Here is a 23,080-nt window from a genome sequence, read left to right on the forward strand (position 1 = left end):
CGAATGCAAATTAATTTTGTAGTGACTAATATACAAAAATAAATGCAAAAAATACTAAAGTTATTGAAAAATACTTATATGCAAAACTTATTGAATAATAATGAAAAAACACCAAACTTTAATTAAAAATATGAAAATTCTAAAAATCTAAAGCTTAAATAAATTACTAAAAATAACTGAAAAATTAAATTAATTGTATTTTATTGTAAAAAATACTGAATAATAATGAAAAAACAATATATTTTAATTATTAATAGTAATATAATTAACAATAATTATTTTAAACTGTAATTTACACTAATTATAATTTAATCTATAAAAAGTAAAAAATTACATTTAATTACCAAAAAGTTATATTTAATTACTAGAAAATTACACTTAATTAGGTTTATCCAAGAAATTAGCAATATTTCTGAAAATATGATAATTTCTAGAAATTATAGTATTTTAAATAAATATATAATTCAATAATTAAAATATTTTAATATCTAAAAATATTTTATTAATTAATAATAAAAAGTAACAAATTGTTTCTAACTTAACCCGATTAGGTCTATAAATCTGTAGGCTTAAGCAACTATTTTCTTTTGAGTTAGGTCTAGCTGAGATATGCACCATGGCCACACATTATCCTAGATAATCAGATTCGAAGTTTAATTGGATATCAAACTTTTGGAGTCCAATGATGGCTTTAGCAGATAGGGCCCAAGCTAAATAACCCCTAATAAGCTCAACTTGGAGGTTATATGCATATATGGTAAATATTATTATATAATATTTAAATAACAAATTTTATATTAAAATATAAAGAAATGTCATATATTTTTTATACAATACTAGAATTAAATAAAAAATTTAATTTGTAAAAACTCATAGTTTTATAATTAACACGGCCTCTTTATCAATAGAAAATGTGCGAGCTCGAGCCCGAGCCCGAGTCTGGCCTGGCCATTAGGCCTAGATCTTGAGCCCGAGCCCAACCCTCATATAATGCCCAAGGCTTGAGCCCAAACCCGAAGCCTGATCTGTACACAAAATGACTTATTTTCAGTATACTTTTATAAACTAATATTATATTAATTTAGTAATAATTTAATTTAAGAAGCATATATATTATATTTATTATATATAATATAAGTACCCTTTTATATATGTAATAGTATCAAGCCGAACTTATTTGAGAAAGCTCGAGCTCGAGCCCACAAGTCTGAAATTTTGTACAAGCCTAAAATTAATAGGTCAAGTCGGGTTGGGCTGTCGAGCTACACATCCCATACATAGGTCTAATTGTATATATAAACAATTGTATACATAAAAAAACATATGAAATAAACATTTAAACATCTTTATCAAATTTTTTTAAATGAACCTCTCATAACTTGGCTCGATCCATGGCCTGGCTTGGCCTAAGGCTCGGCCCATGGACCAGCCCATCCTACAGCATGACATGGATCCGCACGGGCTTGGGCCATGGACCATGCCGAATCGACCCTGCAAATTATCCTAGGGGAGGGAGTTCGACTTGGGACACCTTGTGGGCCAACATGAAACGGCCTACACTTTGTGCGGGCTGCATACAGGTTGTGTCATGTTGGCCCAGCACGACTCAATTTACACCTCTACTTGAACCCACCCAATACTAGGGACGAGACGAGAAAATTCGAGGATCCCCCATCCTTGATGAGGAGTGGGGTGCCTTGCCTCTAAACTCGCCTGACATTAAGGAGTGGTTGTCTTGCCTTGAACCCGCTTGACACTAACAGAGTGGGGAAGGGATAGAGTGTCTTGACTATGGGGTAGGGAGAGGGATGGGTGCCCTACCTTGCATCCCATGGGTCCATGCTAAAGCAAGAAAAAGAAGGACATGTCACGTCATCCAATGTATCACCAAAAGAAGAGGAAAGTGGGACTAAGAATATTATTGGGCAAATTTCTTAAATTACCCCTACTGTTTAATTAATCGACAAACTTAACCTTTATTGTTCATATATTTTATTAAAGTACCCCTACTGTTTTTGACAATTAATTAATTACTCCCCTAATGTTAGGGTTTCGTCACAAGCTGTCATAATCCGCTCATATACCATAGGGTCCACAACACATGAATGTTATATTTTGAGAAAATGACAATAATACCCTTCTCTTCTTTCTGACGCTGGTGCTTGTAATCAGAAAATTGGGGGTGCCGGTGTTTGCCATTTGAATTTAAGGAATATGTGCTTACTTTTATTCACCCCCGGCATTGATGTTTGCAAAGCTACGCTTCTTCTCAATATCTTCGGTTTGGGGAGAGAAATGGTAGTTTTCGTCTGAACGAAGAAGGTTACCAATCCACTCAAAGCGGGTTACTAGAAATTACATTTAATTAGTTTTAGGGACAAAAAGCCCGACCTGCAATAAATTCGAGCTAGGCTCGGGTTTTGTCAAAATAGCCGGCCTAGCCTGACCTAATATTAAACTTAAAATTAGTTATATGATTATGTCCATTTGAATAAATTTTTTGATTTAAGAATGTAAAATTGTGTTTTAAAATATAAAAGAAAGGGAAAAATACCATCTTGTAGCCCATTGTTCATTTAAATAGAAAAAAAATACTATATGAATTTTTAATTATAATTTGAATAGAAAAATTTATTTTTTTTTCAATTAGATCGGGCTTCAGGCTCGGGCTCGGGTTTCGAGCTTTTTACTAGGGCCGGGCTCGGACCTAATATATTTTCATTAGTGACAAGTGAAAGCCCGACCCATGAACATGTCTATTTATAATGACATGCTTTTTGCCAACTAAAGCTTCCATTGATTTGGGAAATGATACCATATCCCCGGCTTGGGTTTTCCAGGCTTGAGTGAAGCTATGTTTCATGAAAAACTCAAAAGTTAAAAAATACAAAATCAACCATATACAAGGTAACATATTTATATTTAAATTCTTCACAAATAAATCTAAAAGTACAAAAATGTATAATTTGGATATAGATATAGATACACTTTAGAAATACATGGATACAAACGAAAAATATAAAAATGCATATAAATTCAATAATTATATTAGTAACTTCAAGTTTGTTGTTAAAATAACTATAAATAATGTATAAATATATATGAATTGTATATTTTAATCATATATCTAAAGAAATATATTATTATTGATATAATGTGATGTATAGATATTATACAATTTTATTGATAATATATCAATTTTTATTAAAATCTAAGGTACAAAAAATATACAACCACTATAATTGAATTATTATATCAATTATTTTTTATTTTACTATTTTTAAATTTTAACATTAACAAAAAATAACTTTAAAAATAAACCACAAAACAAGTAGGTATTATCATAGATGACATGTTTTTTCCCAATTAAAACTTTCCTCAATCTGGGCAATGAGTGAATAACACCATATCCCACATCGGAAACGCGAAAGAGATCGAACTTCCTTATTAATCCTAGGAATACAACATTGAGTGCTGAGCTCGGTAGCGGGAGCTTGTAACCCGAGCGGGGGCAACAAGATGGTCGTACATTGATTTGCTTCCTACGGTAGGGTCTGTAGAGGTTTGATCCGGTTCGCCCATTCCAAGTAGGGAGTTGGGCCACGCGATTCGGACGGAGGCTCGGGTTTCATGGTCCTTGGAGCGGAGGGCACCGCGTCAGGCTGGTTTCACAGAGCAGCGACAACCTCCCGCTCCCGTCGGTGGAAGGATAACGAATCGGTGCTTTGCTGTCCCACTAATGCCGTAGTATCCGACATCAATCGGACGGCCATCTTTTTCTTCTTCTTCCGTTCATATTTTTAGGGTTTTTTTTTTTTCCTCAGGTTCACAAGTCTTGATCAGGTCGAATTCGCGTTTTTCGTTTCAAAAAGGAAAGTGGTAAAAGGGTTGGAAGGTCTTACAGACGACGATCGACGGGCGCTGAGGGGAAGCAAATTTGCGCCTTGGCCATTACCGCCGCCTCCCTCGCGAACTCAGCCCAGGTTCGTTTTTTGATTAGGTTTTTTCTGTGCTCTTATAATTTGGTCGACTAGGGCTTCTTCTTCCCTGCATCGTACAATGATTAATTACTATCCTGTAACAAAGCCCCATTTAAGGAGTTCTGGAGCTTTGGATGCTGAAACGATTTTGACTTTACAATGATTAATTACTTGCCAAATGGATAAACTAAAGATATAAATGGAAAAAAAAATGACTATTGTTATTTAATTGGAATAAAGGGTATTTACCAAAAAAAATTGGAAGAAAGGGTGAAGCAAATAACCTAGATGATGATCGTTGTGAAATAATCATCTTAGTTGAAACAAATGATTATGTTTAATGCCTGACTCTGAGAATATGGAGACTGTTGAGAGTCGTGAGGTTTTTACTTAGACACTTATTCCATTTTTACATGTTAACACAATACTTTATTCTTACCAATCAAAGAAGCTCAAAGGAGTATTAGGACTAACAATTACAATGCCTGTAATTTGATCTCCAACAACTTAAATATCCTGGCATTGTTTTTTGATAAGTGAATAATTTATTAAAATCATAATTGATAAAAACAGTACAAGGAACCATTACAACAAGCAAGCATATTTCAATTGAGCCCAAATGCAATTGATCCCTATTAATTTCCCATTACATTAGCCTCTCTTCCCACCCATTATATTCTAACTTCTTAGGTTCATATTCCTTGTTAAAATATTATTTTGGGCAGTTGGCTCATCTTCGTGACCCCTTTCTCTCAGAAATTCTTCACCAGACACATCTCAACCTGAAGCCCCCATTGAATTCATAGTTCAGCGCCTCAACTCAGCCCAACAAGTGGCTGCCCCACAGCACATCCCCGCCATGTATTGGGAACATTTCCCTATAATAGTACCAGTCTCAATGATGTCATTATCGGGAAATGTTTCCAATACATGATGGGAATGTGCTGTGGGGTGTTGTGGGGAAGAGATGTGGTCTCTTCTTTAACTTAAGGATTGCATTTCTAAAATTGGAAAATTGTGAACCATCTTATCTACATAGACTCCCCTAACTAATCAACACTGTTAGCTTAAAATAGTAATCATTATCTCCCTACAAGTTTTGAGTCTTTTGACTTTCACTCTACTATTTTCTTGGGAAATGAGGATTAAATGGTTTGGAAGACCATAAGAGCCTATAGGGCATTTATCTTAGGGCTCAGTTTGGAAGGAGTACAAATACACATATCTAGAGTGCAAAACCTTACATTTTGTATTATTTGTATGTATTTGTATTGTACATTTTTGTATTTCTACTCCTTCCAAACTGTGTCTAAGGGGCATAATTTTGGTTTCAGCTCCTCAAAGAACAAGTAGAAAGATGATTGTCTTCAGTCAAGTAGTTGAACTTGGCATATTTGTTCACAATTGGCATGTTGAGTTCGTGTTTATTATTTCCCAACTATTGTGATGGTTGTTTATCTCTCTCATTATGCTTTAATTTGTTTCAAATGGTTATTACTGTTGTTTGAGAGAAATAGGAAAATTTTCCCAAAAGAGTTAAGGGCATAAAAAAGGGAGTAAATTCAACATCATTCCGAAAACAATCCAATAGATGCTTATTTCAGTTGAGCTACGAAGCTTAGCATATTTTCATTTTGAGTTGGCATGGTTAATTTAGTATAGATTGCTTATTTTCCAACTAATCTAATATATGTCCTCTCATCATCTGATTTTCATATTTATTTTCTATATACTTACATATTTTGATGATATGGAATAAGAAAAGGATGCCATATTCTAAGAAAGGCATCTATGAAAGGGGGAGTTTAAGTTTCCAAAAAGCCAAATGCTTGATATGTACAACCAATGGTTGCATTTGCCAGTTGATGTTTCACGTTTCTCATCAGGTTCCCTTCAACATTGATAAAACCTGCATTGCATCTGAAAAGAGGATGGCATTTTGATACCCAAAAGATAGAAGCTTTCTCAAACCCTTGATGATTGCCCAGGCTGTTGTTGTGGCCTTGCAAAGTCTCCTTTTGCAATTATATTGGAAGTTATATGTGAAGAAAGTAAAAGGCCTGTCCAAGCAGTATGTGATGTGCTATGCCATGAACCATTCACCAGAACAAATGTATAGGAGCTGTTGTAGAACCAGGAAGAGATTGCCTCATCGCTTGGAGATGAATTCTGAGTGGGAGCGTCGGTATAGAGAGGATAGTACAGATCTGCTCAAGAGCGTACTAGTTGTGGATCTGGAGCAGCTCTTCTAAAAAGCACTTCATTTCTGACTTCCCATAAGCTTCTTAGGATAGCCAATATTCTGCACGGATGTTTTCTTTTTAAATGGTTGGGACAATCTTTGTTTTGGTTAGTCCACCATTGGAACCAGTCTGGGGAATACATTGCCAGAAAAAGAGTTGGGTTAAAGCCAACTTGAGACTGCGACTGGACTTCTCTAGAGAAATCACAATCAAGAAAGTGATGCTCCTAAGACCGAGTTTGGAAGGAGTATAAATGCAAATATGTAGAGTGCAAAACCTTATATTTTGTATTATTTTGTATGTATTTACGCTGTACATATTTGCATTTGTACTTTTTCCAAGGCTCAGTTTGGAAAGAGTACAAATACAAATGTGTAGAATACAAAACCATACAATTTATATTATTTTGTATATATTTGTACTGTACATATTTATATTTGTACCCTTCCAAACAGAGCTTAAGTTTCAAGTGCAAATTTGCAGAAGTATCTCTTTCTCCCTTGTCATCTTCAGCTATGATTGTTTCCAACTATTAAGCCATATTCTTCAAATTACCTTCTCATCATCTACTATTTATTCTTATTATGTGAAGTTTGGTGAGATTCTTATTTACCACTCTACTCCCTTTTTGTTAATGATAAAAGGGGAGAGAAATTATGGATTGAATGAAAAATGATTGTTGCAAGGAACATGGGAAAATATACCGGTGAAGTGAATGCATCTTCTTAAATTGAAAGGGGGAGTTTTATCTCCCAAGTGAAAATGGACGAGCTTTTGCTTTACCTTCTATACGTGCAACAACCCACTATTTATGTATCTCGGGTGAAGATAAACACAAAAATGTTCACACATATGATTCAATGGGAATTTTGATCCAAACATGGATTCGAAACAAGGGAACTGAATAAGAAATAGAGTATTCCCCAAACAAAAAATATGTTTAAGGGGAGAATATTCATGAAATCCTCTCTATGATTTAGGGGGAGCTAAATGGTTTATGTGCTGAAATTGTAATATGCTATATTTGAAATCATTTAGTTATTTGAGCTTTAATTGTTATATTTTTTGAATACAATGCTCTCATGACCAAGGTCCAAAATATCGATACGCCTCATATGTTGGTATGGGTGTATAGGGCAAATCGATACCCTTTTTTTATATGTTATTTTTATTTTTTTTGCAACCGGTTCAGGGGGGCCAGTTTAGATCTCCTCCATCCCCTGGACTAGTCAGACCCCCGATACATCCATTGTAGGGACGTATTGGAAAAGGTACCGGAACGATACATGCCGATACTTTTGAATAGTTATTGACTGTGAATTATGGCTAATTATGTGTCTATCAAATATTGTCAAATCATGAAAGACATCCATTTGTCTTGTTGTTTGAGCAAATAATTCTTGTGTACTATTGAACTTTATTATTTATGTAGCATGATCCAAGAGAGTGGTACTCTCTAGCTAAGCTTAGTTGTTTTTATTACCTTTTTTATCAATGGTTTATCATCACAAAAAATGGGGAGATCGTTTACATCATGTTTTTTGATGATAACAAACTCTTAAGAGTACTGATCATGTAACTAAGTGTGCAACAAATCTTTAGTAGGTTTCCTTGGGCCAAAAGATTATTAAAGCTAGAATGTTATCAAACATAAAGTATACGTTTTGCTGAGATAGTTGCCTATGCTTCAAAGATTTTAACACCATCATCATCTCTCCTAGTTAAGGAAGCTCAAAGCAATTCAAGCATTGAGGTTATTGAAGGACTTAATGATTTTGGAGCTGCTCAAAGAACATCTATTACATCATCTCACTAAGGAGAAGACTACATTGAGTATTGCTTGAATTGTATTTATCTATATAGGATCTTGGTGTAATCACTTGCATGATGAGCTTCATAGATGCTCAACAAGGCTAAACTCAATGTAATAAATCTTAGAAATCATAAATTTTAACGGGTTTGGTTCCTAGGCTTTCTTGAGCTTAAAAAAGTGATAAAAATTTAAAAAATACTTGTTGAAAGCCAATAAAAGAATTTTCAAACCTTTGAACAAAAATCTCCAAGTTTTTTAAGTAATGAATCATCTACGGGCAAGTTTATTTTGGCTGTAAGACATGGTTGACTACTAAACAACTTAGTCGACTAATTTTGACATCCAAGGCATGAAATGCCATGTCTTTAAAGAGTAGTTAGCTACCCTAAAAAGTATAGCCAACTAAATTGAGACATGCAACATGCCTTGTTTGAGATGATTAGTTGATTCCTAGAAAAGCATAGTCGATAAACTAGATAGATTGAGTTCATGTGTTATCAATCGATTGATATGAAGGAACTAGTTGACCATGAGAGAAAAAAAATCCTTCATTCATCAAGTGGTCAACTAGAAAAATAAAAATAAAAAACAACCAAAGGGACGATCCATTGCAACTTTAAAAAATTAAAAAATAATTAAAATAAAAAAAACCAAAGCCGTTGTTCGAGTCGAATAGGTTAACGGTTCGACCACCCCGGTTAATGAGTTGTTGACCAAGTCAACCATTTTTGGCCCAGGATCAGGTTAAGGGTGAAACGGAACCGATTGCCTAGACGGTTCCCAAGCTGAATGATCCGACCATATGGGTCGACAACGGTTCAAAAACATTTGTATATAGTTGTTTTTCAAAGAGAGAAAGTTGAGCTAAATTCATTTTGTTGAAGAGATACACGAGCTTCAATGGTGTTAGAGGTGAGTAAGGTTAAGAAGTCATTAAACTTGTAAGATCTCACCCATCTATTGGGATCCTCTTCATTGAGCTAAGCATCCATTGGGAATTTTAACAATTGATATAGTTTGTTTTTATATTGTTTCATATTTACCTATAGAAAGAGACTTATCTTTCTTGTAAACTTACTCTTGTGCCAAAAGAAAGAAAAATCTTTAAGTAGGTAGGTGTTCAACTTGTTGCGCACTATTAAGGTTTTATTGGCACCACTATTAAGCCTGCCTATAAGGTCTTGCAGGCACCTTCAGATGCCTTAATAGTTTAGGTTGGGTTGGCATCCGTAAATTCCAACCGATTTCAAGTACTATAGACACTTGTGGGGTCTTGTTGGTTGTAAAGGCTTGGGTGGTGCTTGGAAAGTCCAATTGATTAGTGGAAATTAGGGGTGCTCATTTCAGCCCGGCCCGCACAAGCCTGACTCGGAAATTCCACACTTGGCCCTAGGTTTTGTGTTCAGGCTTGGCCTGGGCCCGGGTCCACATCAGGCCAACAAATTTTTAGGGTCGGGCTTGGGCTTAATACTTTAAGCCTGGCCTGGACCCACATATATTTAAACTTACAGATTTTATGCATAATGTATACATGTTATTCTACATTATATTATATATTTTATATATAAATATTATAACATGACATGTATAATTTATATTATATGTAATATTTTATATTATATAATGTATAAAATAAGTTTATATGCATATGTCATTTCATATATATATATATATATATATGTAATGTTTTATATATGAGTGACATTGGCCCGAAATCAAGCCCAGCCCGGCCTAGGCCCATATAGACCTAGGCTAGGACTTATGTTTCAAGCCTAGAACCCCGGGCCCTAAGCTATAGACCTTATCATAAGTGCAAAGCTCGGCCCGACCCATGATCACCCCTAATGGAAATCCTTAGTGGTGGTTTGAGGTAGAAGACATAGACAAAGTTGGCCGAACCTCTATAAAATTCTTGTGTGTCTTGTGTTTGTTTTTTTTTTTTCTGTTTTATAATTTATTTTTCACCTCTATATTTCTCATATAACTATAATACTTAAGCCCTTGAGATCTTTGAAATCTTGTTTTAATTTGTCTTTATTTATATTCATTTGCAAGATACAAATGCCTTTAGTATAGTTGTCGAGCCACTAACTCACTAACATTACTGATTGCACTAAATATCTAGTTTAGCAGTTCTAAGGCTTTACTGCATATTAACATTTTTCCACTGTTAGCCATTATTCTAATTGTTTTACTTTTATTGTTATAGTTGCTTTACTTATTGTTCAATTGTATTTATATTTTTACTATTAAATTTGTCCTTAAGGCTATGTTTGGTTGCAATGTAAATAAATTTGCATTGATGCAAAACTATGGTAGTGTAAATGATTTGAGTGTAAATTCTGACCTATTTTTGTTTCAAATTTTAGCTTATTTTGTTTGATTGCAATATAAATGAAGTAAATTAAGACATGAAGATGAATAAAGTAAAACCCAAAACAAAATTAACTAAGAATTTGCATTGTTTTCATTTGCACTCCTATGCATTTGTACTAGTGCAAATAAAATTGCACTACAACCAAACACAGCCTAGGATTTTGATAGCAGTTAACTATTGCTTGAATCACAAGTTGATTATACTTGGATATTTGGCCCTTATCTCAGCTATCACATTGTAGTAGATTCATTTCTTTGTTACTACTAGTGGCTTGTCCTCTCTCTTTAGCTATTTAGGCACACACCACCAGGTGCAACTACCATTTACATTTATTTTTCATTTACCTTCACTTCATTTGATTTCTATAGTTATTTGCATTCAATGTTTACATTTATTTGTTTAACTATAAAACCACTAACCAGATAGTAGGTTGTAGATTTAGGGGATGTTGGGAACCGTGGCCGTTTTTCAAAAAAAAATGGTGCCACATCAGATCCACATAGGCATTTCAACAAACGCCCATGTATTTCATTGTTTGGTTCAACCAATTATTAAAAAATCAGACATGCCTCAAAAATCGTTGACTGATGTATGTCCTATGTGGTGCTTACCTATCAGCAAATAAATGAAAAATGGTGATGAAAATCATCTTACCAAACAGCATAGTGTTGCTCACTGCCTACGTGGCAGAAGCATTTTTTTTTTTGTGAAAAATGGTCTTGGAAGCATGGGCATTCTTGAAAATCGGTCATAGAAAGCGCCCACGCTTCCAAACACCATGTTATTTGTTCAATCTATTCTTATTGCTATCATCTTGTTAGTAGCAATTATTATTATTGTTCTTATTTATTGACTGCTAACCCCTACAAACTCATGCTTTCATATTATTTATTTGTTTTGCAGGTGTGGTTTCTTTTGTTTAATTGTTAGGTTTATCAAAGAGATATTTTGATTAATTGTTGAACTAAACTAATTAATCCTCCACTCCATTACATCTTGATTTGACTATTAAGATGGTTTAGCTTTAGTTTGAGGGGAGGGGACTTGAGTATGATTTGTTAAGAGTCAAAGAATTCAAGTTTGAATTCAAAGATAGATTTTTTTTTTTAAAGTTCAACCTAATGCACCCCCTCTTGGATAAGGTCATCGATCCCAGATAGACTTGTTCATGGGTTAGGCTTTGCCTCTTTATAATTAGAAAATTACCAGGCTTGAACTCGATCCTGACCCTATATAAAGCTCAAAGCCTGATTTTGATAGATATTTTATATTATATTAATTATAAGCTAGTAATAATAATAATATATATTATCAGGATGGATTTGGGCTCAAACTAGGCTTATTTGGTAAAGCTTGAGCTTGAGCCCACATGCTTAAAACTTTGCCTAAGCCTGATTTAATGGGCCAGGCCGGTCTCGGCTAGCCTATTAGGCTATGTGGCCCATGAACATGTCTAGTCCCAACAATGTTATGGTGAGGGGTAAAATTACAAAAATGCCCATGTATTGACTTTCTTTTTTTCACCTATTCATCTTCTTCTAGCTTCAGACTTTGGATGGAAATCAATAGTGACAAAGTAATATCACCTCAATCTATTCATTAGGGGTAGTCTCACTGTTGAAGGCTTATTTTGCCACTGCTGATTTGTATCTTGAAGCCCAAAGGTAGAAGAAAGATGAACAATGAAAAAAAGAGAATTAGAATGCAAGCACTTCTGTAATTTTACATGTTATCATATTGTTAGTATAATGGATATGGACTTAAATGTATATTTGTAAAAGTTTAGGTACTAAAGTGGCAGCTCCAAAGTGAGATTACCCCTGAAGTATAGGGCACCTATTAGCTACAAAGAAACCCAATTTTGCAATAGATTCTTTAAAAAGAAGAAAATAAACACAACTAATAAGAAACATCACAGATCAACTCTTCATCAATTGTTTTGGATATTCTAAACTTCTAGTGTTGTTTGAAGAAGTAATGAATAAATGGAGTTTTTGCATACACTCTATGAAACTAAACTCAAAAAGCTCACTCGTTAGGTAAATGAGTGAAGTAATGTTTGATGAAAAGCTCAAAAAGGTTCCATTTGTGCAAATACAAGGTTTAGAAGTACAAAATCAACCATATGCAAGATAACATATTTATATTTACACTCTTCTAAAACAGAGCCAAAAGTGCAAAAAAACAATTACATTGAGTTGAGAAACAATTATATCTACCTTTGTGTTTTGATCCTAACAAAGGCCTCCCTTATCATTAATGTATTATCATACATAATTTAAAGTTAAAACCACCCTTCATTAATTTATTTTGTTAGACAACATTCAAAGAATAATTCTTCTTACTCTTCTTGGACAAAGTAAGGTAAAAATGCTAAAGTGAAATAAAATTAGTACATTACATCAACATTTCAAAACTGATGAAAGCAAGGGATTCACACTTTTTTCAAAATAATAGGGTAGGTTTTTACCAATATCAAAACATTGGGGAGTTTCATAGGATTGTTAGAAAACCCAATAAGGTTTTTATAAATTTTCTTATTTTTAAATGGAATTTAAATTGATTTTAAAATAATTAAACTGTATTTAAGATTAATATTTTTATTAATTTTTGAAATTATTAAAAATTGAATTTATTTTAGTATATTAAGTTTTTATTAAATTTAAATCTCTTATTTATTTAAGTATATTCAATGGAAATTAAGTTGGTTCTAATAATTGTTTGATTATTTTATATTAGTTTTAAATTGATATTAGTTTTTAGGGAAAATTCCACTTTAGTACCCTGAACTTTGGGGATAGTGTCAAGTTAGTACTTGAACTTTCAAACCTATCATTGTAACCTAAACTTTCAAAAAAGTGTCAAGTTGGTCCCTATCGTTAACCAACCATCAGTTATCTGTTGAAAATTTCAAAACTACCGTTTAAAAGAAGATATCGTTCATTGTCTTCTACCTTGAGACTGAACCGGTTGAGGTGTTTGAGTTTCTAGACTAATGGGATCACTATCTTCTACCTTTAGATATGAAACACATTCTTGTGTAGCTATTTCTTTGCTTTTTGTTTCTCTCCATCATATTTCATGTTTTTCCTCTTTTTCTTTGAAGATAACATGTTCAGTGTCAAGGTAGAAGACAATGAACAATGTTTTCTTTTGAAGGGTAGTTTTGACATTTTCAACAAATAGCTGATGGTCGGTTAACGGTAGGGACCAACTTGACACTTTTTGAAAGTTTAGGTATTGCAATGACATGCTTGAAAGTTCGGGTACTAACTTGACACTATCCCCAAAGTTCAGGGTTCTAAAGTGGAATTTTTCCTAGTTTTTAATTTATCTTATTCCTTTTATTAACTAAATTCTTTATATTATATTAAAAAATAATTTTATCAATAACAATAACTAAAAATCATTTTTATTTTATTTAAGTATCTTACTAAATTAATTGCAAATACCTCATTTCCCTTGGATTTTCGATAATAAAGACATTTAAGTCACCCAAAGACGCTTACCATTAATGTATTATCATACATAATTTAAAGTTACAACCTCACCCTTCACTAATTTATTTTGCCAAAGGACTTTCAAATAATAATTCTCCTTACTCTTCTTGGACAAAGTAAGGTAAAATTAATACAATACATCAACATTTTGGAATGCTGATGAACGAAAGGTGTTTTTGCACCTTTTTCAAAATAATAAGGGAGGATTTGTTAATGTCAAAACACTAGGGGAGTTTCATAGGATTGTTAGAAACCCAAGGAGGTTTTTATAATTTTCCTTATTTTTAAATAAAATTTAAATTGATTAAACTATATTTAAGATTAATATTTTTATTAATTTTTGAAATTATTAAAATTTGAATTTATTTAAGTATATTAAGTTTATATTAGATTTAAATTGCTTATTTATTTAAGTATATCCAGTGGAGCTTAAGTTGGTTTTAATTTAATAAAATTAATAATTGTCTGATTATTTTGTATTAGTTTTGATGCTGCACAATCTGGGCACTCCTAGCAGGCTGTGACTTGGCTTCTAGTTGGGACGGGCGGCACCTGAGAGGAAGAAAAAGGTGAAGGATTCCCGGGGAGCTCTCCTGGTGGGAACACTTCGATGGCTAATTTAGAACTGGAGAAATCTCAAAGGAAGAATAGAGAGTAAGAGTGCTGAAAGTGCCTAAGCTTCAACACCTTTGCTTTGTGAGGGTCGGGGTCCTTTTATACCGGAGCTTGGTTACATCAGGCGTAACTGCCACTGCCCTAGCCGTTACTAATAGGCCAGGGGTGGCAGGAGCAGGCGGCTGCTGTAGGGCACGGACTCGTCAGGCGTGCCATGCCTTTTAGAGATGGCAGACAGAGCGCCGCTTGGCAAGGGATCCGGGCATTGCCACCGGATCCGGCAGGTATGGATGTCAGGCAGGCACAGATGTCAGGCAGATTTCCTTGCAATCTGCCGAGCTACTATGCACCGAGCCACCTGGGGCAGGTCCTTGCACCGATGTGCCGAGGTACACCGAGGTGCCCGCATTGGAGGCGGGCCTTAAGCAAGTACGGGCAGGAGTCTCGATGGTGCTGTCCCGAGGTGTTTCTCCCTCAGGACAACCAAATGTTGGGGTGCTTCCTTCTTAGGAAGGGAGAGTTCAGAGACCCCTAGGAGGAGCTCGGGTCCCTTTGCATGGGGGAGCTCGGGGTGTTCCACCCTCAGGTTCGGGGTGAGCTGGGACTTGCTTCTCGACGAGTTGTCACACCTGCCGAGTCGTTTGGCCGGGCCTCGGCGAGCTCGCTGTGCCGAGTGGTGGCCAGGCTATCATACTGAATTGTCACTTATGCCAAGTCATGTCCACGTGTCCCAATGCTACGAGGTCAGGCCAAATCACCTACATCAATTGCCCCCCACTCCCCGTACTAGGGGTGTTGGCCTAGCGCAAGGAGTCCGCAGTCTGCCAGGTGGATTTAGCTCGGAGTCCAAACTTTCTTGTCTGCCAGCTCATAGGTTGGACCGGTCTTCTGCTCGGTTCTGTCAGGTGCAGCTCGGGTCGCGTACGGTCTATGCGTGGACGTCACAACTTATAGACTCTGCGGATGTAAAAAAAAATGTGCTAAACTGATTTTGCCTCGAAGGTCGCACAACCGGTTTTCATGAGGGCCGTCAGATTACTTCGATCTCAACCGTTGATGCCCAGGGATAGTGGCTATAAATAGTGGGGGTCCTGGTCATTTTCCTTCGCCACAAACATTCAATTGTAGTCTTGAGCTCGCGTCCAACGCCACTAACTCAGGTCAGTTCCTTTCCAGCCCGGTCTTATTTTTCTTTAATGAATCACCCTAGCTCTTCCTTAATTTCAGTTATGTCTTCTTTTGGTAGTCTTTTAAACAAGCCCGAAATGCCTGAGGTGGATACCTCGGCTCAGGGTAATCCTAGGAATGCAATAATGATCGCTGAGCTCGGTAGCGTGAGCTTGTAACCCAAGCGGGGGCATCAAGGCGGTCGGACATTGATTCGGTTCTAACAGGTAGGGTCTGTTGAGGCTTGATCTGGTTCGCCCAATCTAAGTAGGGAGTTGGGCCACGCGAATCGGGCCAAGGCTCGGGTTTCATGGTCCTTAGAGTGGAGGGCGCCGCGTTAGGCTGGTTTCACAGAGCAGCGACAACCTCCCGCTCCCGTCGGTGGAAGGATAACGAATCGGTGCCTCGCTGTCCCATTGATACCTTAGGAGACGAGTTCAATCGGACGGCCACCTTTTTCCTTTTCTTCCGTTCTATATTTTTAGGGGTGGAAGAAGGTCTTACAGACGAGGATCGACGGGCGCTGAGGGGGAAGAAAATTTGCGCCTTGCCATTACCACCGCCTCCCTCACGAACTCAGCCCAGGTTCGTTTTTTTTATTAGGGTTTTCTGTTCTCTTAAAATTTCGTCTATGAGGGTTTCTGCGGAGGAACATAAAACTGTACCTATTACATGTGAAATTGCCGTCCGACCTCGTCCTTCGTTTCCTAATTGTCTTCACTGCTACGCAGAACTCCTTTTGGAACAGTCGTAAGTATTATATTCTGCGCCACGAAGGTATAAATGGAAAGAAAAATTGACTATTATTTGTTAGTTAATAGGGGAAAAGGGTGAAACAACATAGCTATTGTTTAATGTCTTCATTACTGCTTTGAAAATTTAAATTCACACCTTCTATTACTAGTTTTGATCTTATGCTGTTTTAGGTTGGCTCATCTTGGTGACCCCTTTCGCTCGGAAATTTCTTCATTAACATCTCAACCTGAAGCCCCGGTAGAATTCATAGTTCAACATTTATGTAGCGTGATCCGGGCATTGGCAACGGACGGTACATGAGAAAAGGAAGGTGAAGGATTCTCGAGGAGCTCGCCCGATGGGAATACTTCGATTTTTAAGTTAAAACTACGAGAGAGTTGTACGAAATGCAAAGAGAGCTAAGAGTGCAGGTAGCGATAGATCAATTCAATTACCTTCACCCCTTGGAAACTGGGGCCTTTAAATATAGATGTTCTTGTCAAATTGGGCGTAACCGTCACTGGCCCTCTGTCGTAGCTGTTATTTGCCAGGGTTGCGCAGGTAACCGTTGCAGAGTATTGCCCAATCAAATGAGAGACACGAGCCGGAAAGGACAGGCATGCTACCACTTGTCAAGAGATGTGGGTGCAGTCCGTTGGCCTGGCAGGGACTACGTCATCAGTCAAGAGATGTGGTGCAATCTGACTGGTACAGTCTTGTCAGATAAGAAGCTTCCTGAAAACGCCGCGTCGCTTAATAGCGAATTGCCTTGTAGCGAGCTATCCAATAGCGAGCTACCTTATTGCGAGCTCCTGGAGGTATTCCGAGGTGATTTCGCCTGAGGTCGCCTTTGAGGTGGTCCTCTTGCCTAAGTATTGGAGTGAGTTGATTATCTTAGCTCGCGAGCTGGGATAGACTAAGCTTGGAGTGTTCCCATTCAGCATATTGGGGTCCTTGAGCTCGCGCTGTAGCGAGCTAACCTGCGAGGACTTTAACGAGCTCGTCACTCAGTTGTGGCCATGCTGTCACGCTGAGCTGTTACTCATGCTGAGTCACGTCCACATGTCGCCTTCTTAGGAGGTTGGGTTAAATCACCCTCTATCAAACACCTTAATACCATGGCCAAGAACATGATTCAAATGTTTTTTGTACTGGGGTGACAACGAGCCATTCACGAGCTGCTCGAGCTCAATTCGTGAGGCTTGCGAGCTGGCTTGAATATATATATATATATATATATATATATATATATATATATATATATATATATATATATATATATATATATATTGTAGAAAATAATATATATAATAAAAATATTATAATTATTAATTATTATAATTCATAATTTTTATTTTTATAAAATATTTTTATAATAAAATATTTTTATAAAATATAAAAAGAGACGAGTCGAGCCGAGCTCGAGCTTATGAACTTTTAACTCGAGCTCAAGGTTTTGGCTCGAACTAAGCTCGAGCCTTGTAGAATAGTCTTGAGCCAAGCTCGAGCCTGGTACTATTCAGCTCGGCTCGGCTCGAATCCACCCCTATTTGTACATTCCCAATATGTAGGCTCTTGTTGTACTTACATGGTTTGGTGTTATTTGTCTTCTGTCATATTTTAATACAATACTTGTTTTAAAAAAATGTGATTCAAATGTAGTAGATGATTGCTAGCAAGGTTTTTAAAACCAAGAACCGAACAACGAACCAGTCAGGGGTCTAATTCTTGGGTCGAACAGTCTGACCGTTTGAACTGAATGGATGGCCTGCTCTGACAAAAAAAATAAAAAATAAAAACCATCAAAACCCTTGGACAGTTCGAACGATTTGACTGCTTGGGCCAGCGGTTTGCTGACCAAATCAACGGTTCTAGGGTAAAACTACCTGATCGGTTCCCGATTTTTCCGGTTCGGTCCGATTTTGAAAATCATGATTGCTAGTTTAAGTGAGAAGATATCTATTGAAGATAAAGATGTTCTCTCCCAGACGATGGAAGCTCGCATGCAAAAGATGCAAAAGAGAGAGAGAGAGAGAGAGAGAGAGAGAGAGAGAGAGAGAGAGAGAGAGAGAGAGAACTTCGAATGGCTCACACCATCAAAAGTTGCAATCAAGAATTGCATATCTCAAGTCTTAACATTATGCATCATAAAGTAGTTTCTCTCTTAGTTAATCTTGTAGATCTGGTTATTGATTGCGTGGATTGTGCAGGAAAGAAACTAGAAATTGAAAGGGAAGAAATCCAATCATTTCCAAAGAAGATAGAGTTGAACTTGGGCCTAGTTTGAGCCCACATCGATCCGTTTGACTTGGATTTTTGGTCCTCGGGCTTAAAAAGTCGGGCTTTTTGTTTTTCAGGTCGGGCCTGGGCCTAGCCCTTAAGTAGCCAAATTTAGCTTGAGCCCGACCCAATTATACATAAATATATATATATATATATATATATATATATATATATAATATTTACCTATATACATACATATGTGTATACATATTTACGTAAATGCATACATACATACATACATACATACATACATACATACATACATACAAACATTTATAATTTTTGAGCAGATTCATTGACCAACACAAACCCGACCCAGGCTTGAACCCAACCTGGGTGTATCAAATTACAGTATAGATTGGGCTTGGGTTAGGAAGATCGAGCTTAACCTCGGCCTCAACCTTAAGCCCAAATTTTAGAATCGAGCATGGGTTGACCATAAACCCCACCCAACTTGCACCCCTAGAAGAAGATGCATAGTGCTACCAAGGAATTAAACATGATTGTTAGAAAAATCAAATGCCTACTTGCCTAAAGGTGTTCTATATAATCTTCTTTTATTTAAGAATTGTATTTCTAAAATTATAAAATTGTGAACTATCTACCTAATTCTTCTAAATAATCAACATTGGGCCAATTTGGTGCATCTTTCCACGCGGTTTTTCAACTGTTTACAAGCCGGATAGACTGATTTTTGGTCTATTCCCGTTTGGTTTGTGGAAGATCTAGCCGCCAAAAGCCAAAGTGCCGAAAAGATGCGAGAAACCCATTTTGGGATGATTTCAGGAAACTCCAAATGAAGCTTTGCGTCTTTCACGTTTTATTCTCATGCGGAAAGATGCACGGAAAGAAGTGTATTTGTCAAACTAGCTTCAAGCTGTTTAGATCTTCATACAAAAGCCCAATAGAGTTAAGGGCATAAAAATGGGAGTAAGTTCAGCATTACTCCCAAAACAAGCCAATAGATGCTTATTTCAGTTGAGCTATGAAGCTTAGCATATTTTCATTTTGAGTTGGCATGTCTAATTTAGTATATATTGCTTATTTTCCAACTAATCTATTATATATCCTCTCACAATCTGATTTTCATATTTATTTTATATATATTGATGTATTTTGATGAGTTGGAACAAGAAAAGGGTGTAATATTCTCAGAAAGGCATCTATGAAAGGGGGAACTTAAGTTTCTAAACCCTAGAGCATTTTAATGCTTAAACCAGCAAATCAATTAGAATTGTTTATGAATGTATATTTTATTTTCACAATTAATATATTATGTGAATGGTTTCTCATTTGGACTTACATGTTTCTTTTTCCTTTCCTGTTTTTTTTTTTTTTTGGAAAAAAGGAATTAATCATTAAGGGGGTGTTCTTTATTTTGGATTTTGAGAGAGGGAAAAATGGTCAATGGGATTTTGGTTTTCATAGACCAAGAAACCCATGTTCATTTTTCAGATTTATGTGGAGATCATTGATAGTTAATTTTCCTGTGTACCAGTTACCTAGGTAAGTAATACCCATCTCCTAGGTGGGTAAATTAACTTTCCCATTTAGGTAGTGTTCTTTTTCTGGATTTTGAGAGGGGGAAAAGTTGGTCAATGGGATTTTGATTCCCATTGACCAAGAATCTCATGTTCTTTTTTCAGATTTATGTGGGGACCAGTGAAAGTCTATTTTCTTGGATATCACTTACCTAAGTGATACCCATCTCCTAGGTGGGTAATGTTAGACAATGTTTGCCCTTAGCTCCAATCAGATTAATATACATTATGACATTTATTGTAAATAAATAAAGTACATATGTGATTCATGTTACTGTGGTGTGTTTCTGTGTAATACTCTTAAACTTGACACTTATGAGACTTGTGTTAGTTTAGAATGTCCACAACCGTTGGATAAGTCTGGGGAGATTTATCCTATTAAGGTTGACACTGATGTGCCGCTAAGTGTTGGGGTGGCTTGTCTCAGCTGCCAGGGTGAGACCCGAGGTACATGCAGTGTAGGTTTACTTGAAACCCAGAACCGGACCAGATTTCTAGTATTGACTTGGACTTTGGTGATTAGTGGGCAAAACTAGAAAGTTACATCTGACCCCTAGACTCGATTATGATACTACACTAGGTGTCGGATTGGGCTGTCTTTGATATGCCAATCAGTGATATCCTTAGCGGGGGTCAAAACCTGGGTATGTTGGGACAGTCTGAGAATTCATCTGAGTGGGTGATCATAATGACATGATCAGCCCCTTTGTTGGGCAAAGGTAATGATCGGGGATGCACTCTCTCTGATGGAAACCAAGATTGCCGGCAACCGATTTCAATCATTGAAATTTGTTTTACAAAATATATTTTATATACGGATATAAATATATATATTATGGTTTCAAATTGTTTGCAAAATGTTTTAATTCCTAGGATCCATGTGAGTAGAGAGTGCAACACTGTTCGTTGCAGCCGAGGGAGAGGTCCTCTCTTGTCGGGTAGTGTTTGATCATTATGGGCTGAGAGGTTAAGTGTAAGACCATTGAGGGTAATACCTAATGGGCTAATCTTACATTTGTCCACAGTCCCTGGGTTTTTATAAGGTGGCTTGGCCCAGGGACCACTTAATGTAAGTGTTGGGCCCATTAGGAGTCCATGTGATGGGCTTCAAGGGGTTCACAGTCTTTTCAATGAATTTGGCCAGGCCTTGTAACAGAGGATGGGCTGAACCCATGTGGTTGATGTGTAGATCAATGTTTGGGTCCCACGCCATACAAAGAAGTCCAACTGGACAGCAGTTTGGAAGTAGTTAGAGCACTTAGACTTCATGGGCCTAAAAGCCCATTTTGAATTGGGCTGATATAATCAGTTAAATAAGGGGTGGATATGGGATTAAATCAGTAGATAGGATATGGTCTTACCCTATCAACTCAGAGAGCCCAAATTTGAATACAGATTCAGATCTGGAAACCTTCTAATTACATTAGGAGAGGGTTGATCTAATCTGCAGATAAGATAAGGGTCTATCCTTATCACTTAAAGGGAATTCAGATCCAAATATGATTTGGATCAGCAACTCCTAATGGGATTAGGAGCTGATCCCTTTAAGATTATAAAAGGAGGAGGGGACGACAACCTCTTGCATCAACACATCCTCACTCTCAGAGTAAGAGTTACAGAAGAGAGAACATAGCATCACTGTGTTATTTTCTCTCTACCGTCGCCGCCACACTTCCAGTTCGATCTCCTCTTCCAAGCAGGAACAATCAAGATTGGATCTTGATATCAGCCTTGGGAGAAAGGCTGATCTGAAACTGTGCTCATAGCCTCCAGCGAATTCTTGTGAAGGGTTCGGTTCGTTGGATGAACATTGCTGATTCTGCTCCAACATTCACTATGTCATCTTCAGTGGGAGCGGTCTTTGGAGTCTTTTCTTTGGGCGTGAACACCTTCATGGGGAGATATTGTTTCTTCGTATCAGGTATATCCTTCTCCTACTTCTGGTTTCAGATCCGGTTCGATTTAGGGTTTAAGACTGATCATTGAAAATGTAGATTTTCTAAAACAGGGAATGTGATTCTCAGATGAGGGGAGAGGAAATTTTTAAAAATTTACCCAACTTTCCTGCAGGGTTTGGCCATCCATATGATGAATCTCTCATTCATTTAGGTAAATAACTTTCCCACCTTACTTGGGACAAAAATGCCCTTGTAATAAAGTATAAATAAAATATTAACATAATATAATTAAAGTAATAATAAAATAATAATTACATGTGAAATCGCCGTCCGACCTCGTCCTTCGTTTCCGTATGGTCTTCACTGCTACGCAGAACTCCGTTTGGAACAGTCGTAAATATTATATTTTGTGCTGCGAAGGTATAAATGGAAAGAAAAATTGACTATTATTTGTTAGTTAATAGGGGCAAAGGGTGAAGCAACATAGCTTACTGCTTTGAAAATTTAAATTCACACCTTCTATTACTAGTTTTAATCTAATTATGCTTTTGTTTTAGGTTGGCTCATCCTGGTGACCCCTTTCGCTCGGAAATTCCTCGTTAATATCTCAACCTGAAGCCCTGTGGAATTCATAGTTCAACACCTTAATACCATGGCCAACAATATGATTCAAATGTTTTTTGTAATGGGGTGGCAATAAATCGAGCTTTTTACGAGTTGTTCGAGCTTGGTTTGGCTCGGTTTCAGTCGAGTTTTCTATTATAATATATATAATAAAAATATTATAATTATTAATTATTATAATTTATAATTTTTTAAATATAAAATAAAAAAATTATATACAAATTTTATTTTTATAAAATATATAATAAAATATTTTTATAAAATATAAAACGAGCCGAGCCGAGCTCAAGCTCGAACTCGAGCC

At 36.4% G+C, this 23,080-nt stretch overlaps 1 long non-coding RNA gene and 2 other non-coding genes across 3 annotated transcripts; all 3 read left to right on the forward strand.

Moving 5' to 3' along the window:
- The first annotated feature begins 3,473 nt into the window (after positions 1-3,473).
- LOC148867413 (signal recognition particle RNA) lies at positions 3,474-3,777 on the forward strand. The gene has a single exon (XR_016112045.1).
- LOC148867412 (uncharacterized) lies at positions 3,474-6,792 on the forward strand. The gene is made up of 3 exons (XR_016109705.1): positions 3,474-3,720; positions 3,825-3,983; positions 5,867-6,792. It is a non-coding gene; the product is annotated as an uncharacterized LOC148867412 (long non-coding RNA).
- Positions 6,793-15,847: 9,055 nt separating this feature from the next.
- LOC148867414 (signal recognition particle RNA) lies at positions 15,848-16,152 on the forward strand. The gene has a single exon (XR_016112046.1).
- Positions 16,153-23,080: the final 6,928 nt, after the last annotated feature.

This window comes from Nelumbo lutea, chromosome 3 (genome assembly GCF_056320005.1).
Source record: "Nelumbo lutea isolate HS-2025 chromosome 3, American lotus-T2T, whole genome shotgun sequence".
In the NCBI taxonomy this organism is placed as follows: domain Eukaryota; kingdom Viridiplantae; phylum Streptophyta; class Magnoliopsida; order Proteales; family Nelumbonaceae; genus Nelumbo; species Nelumbo lutea.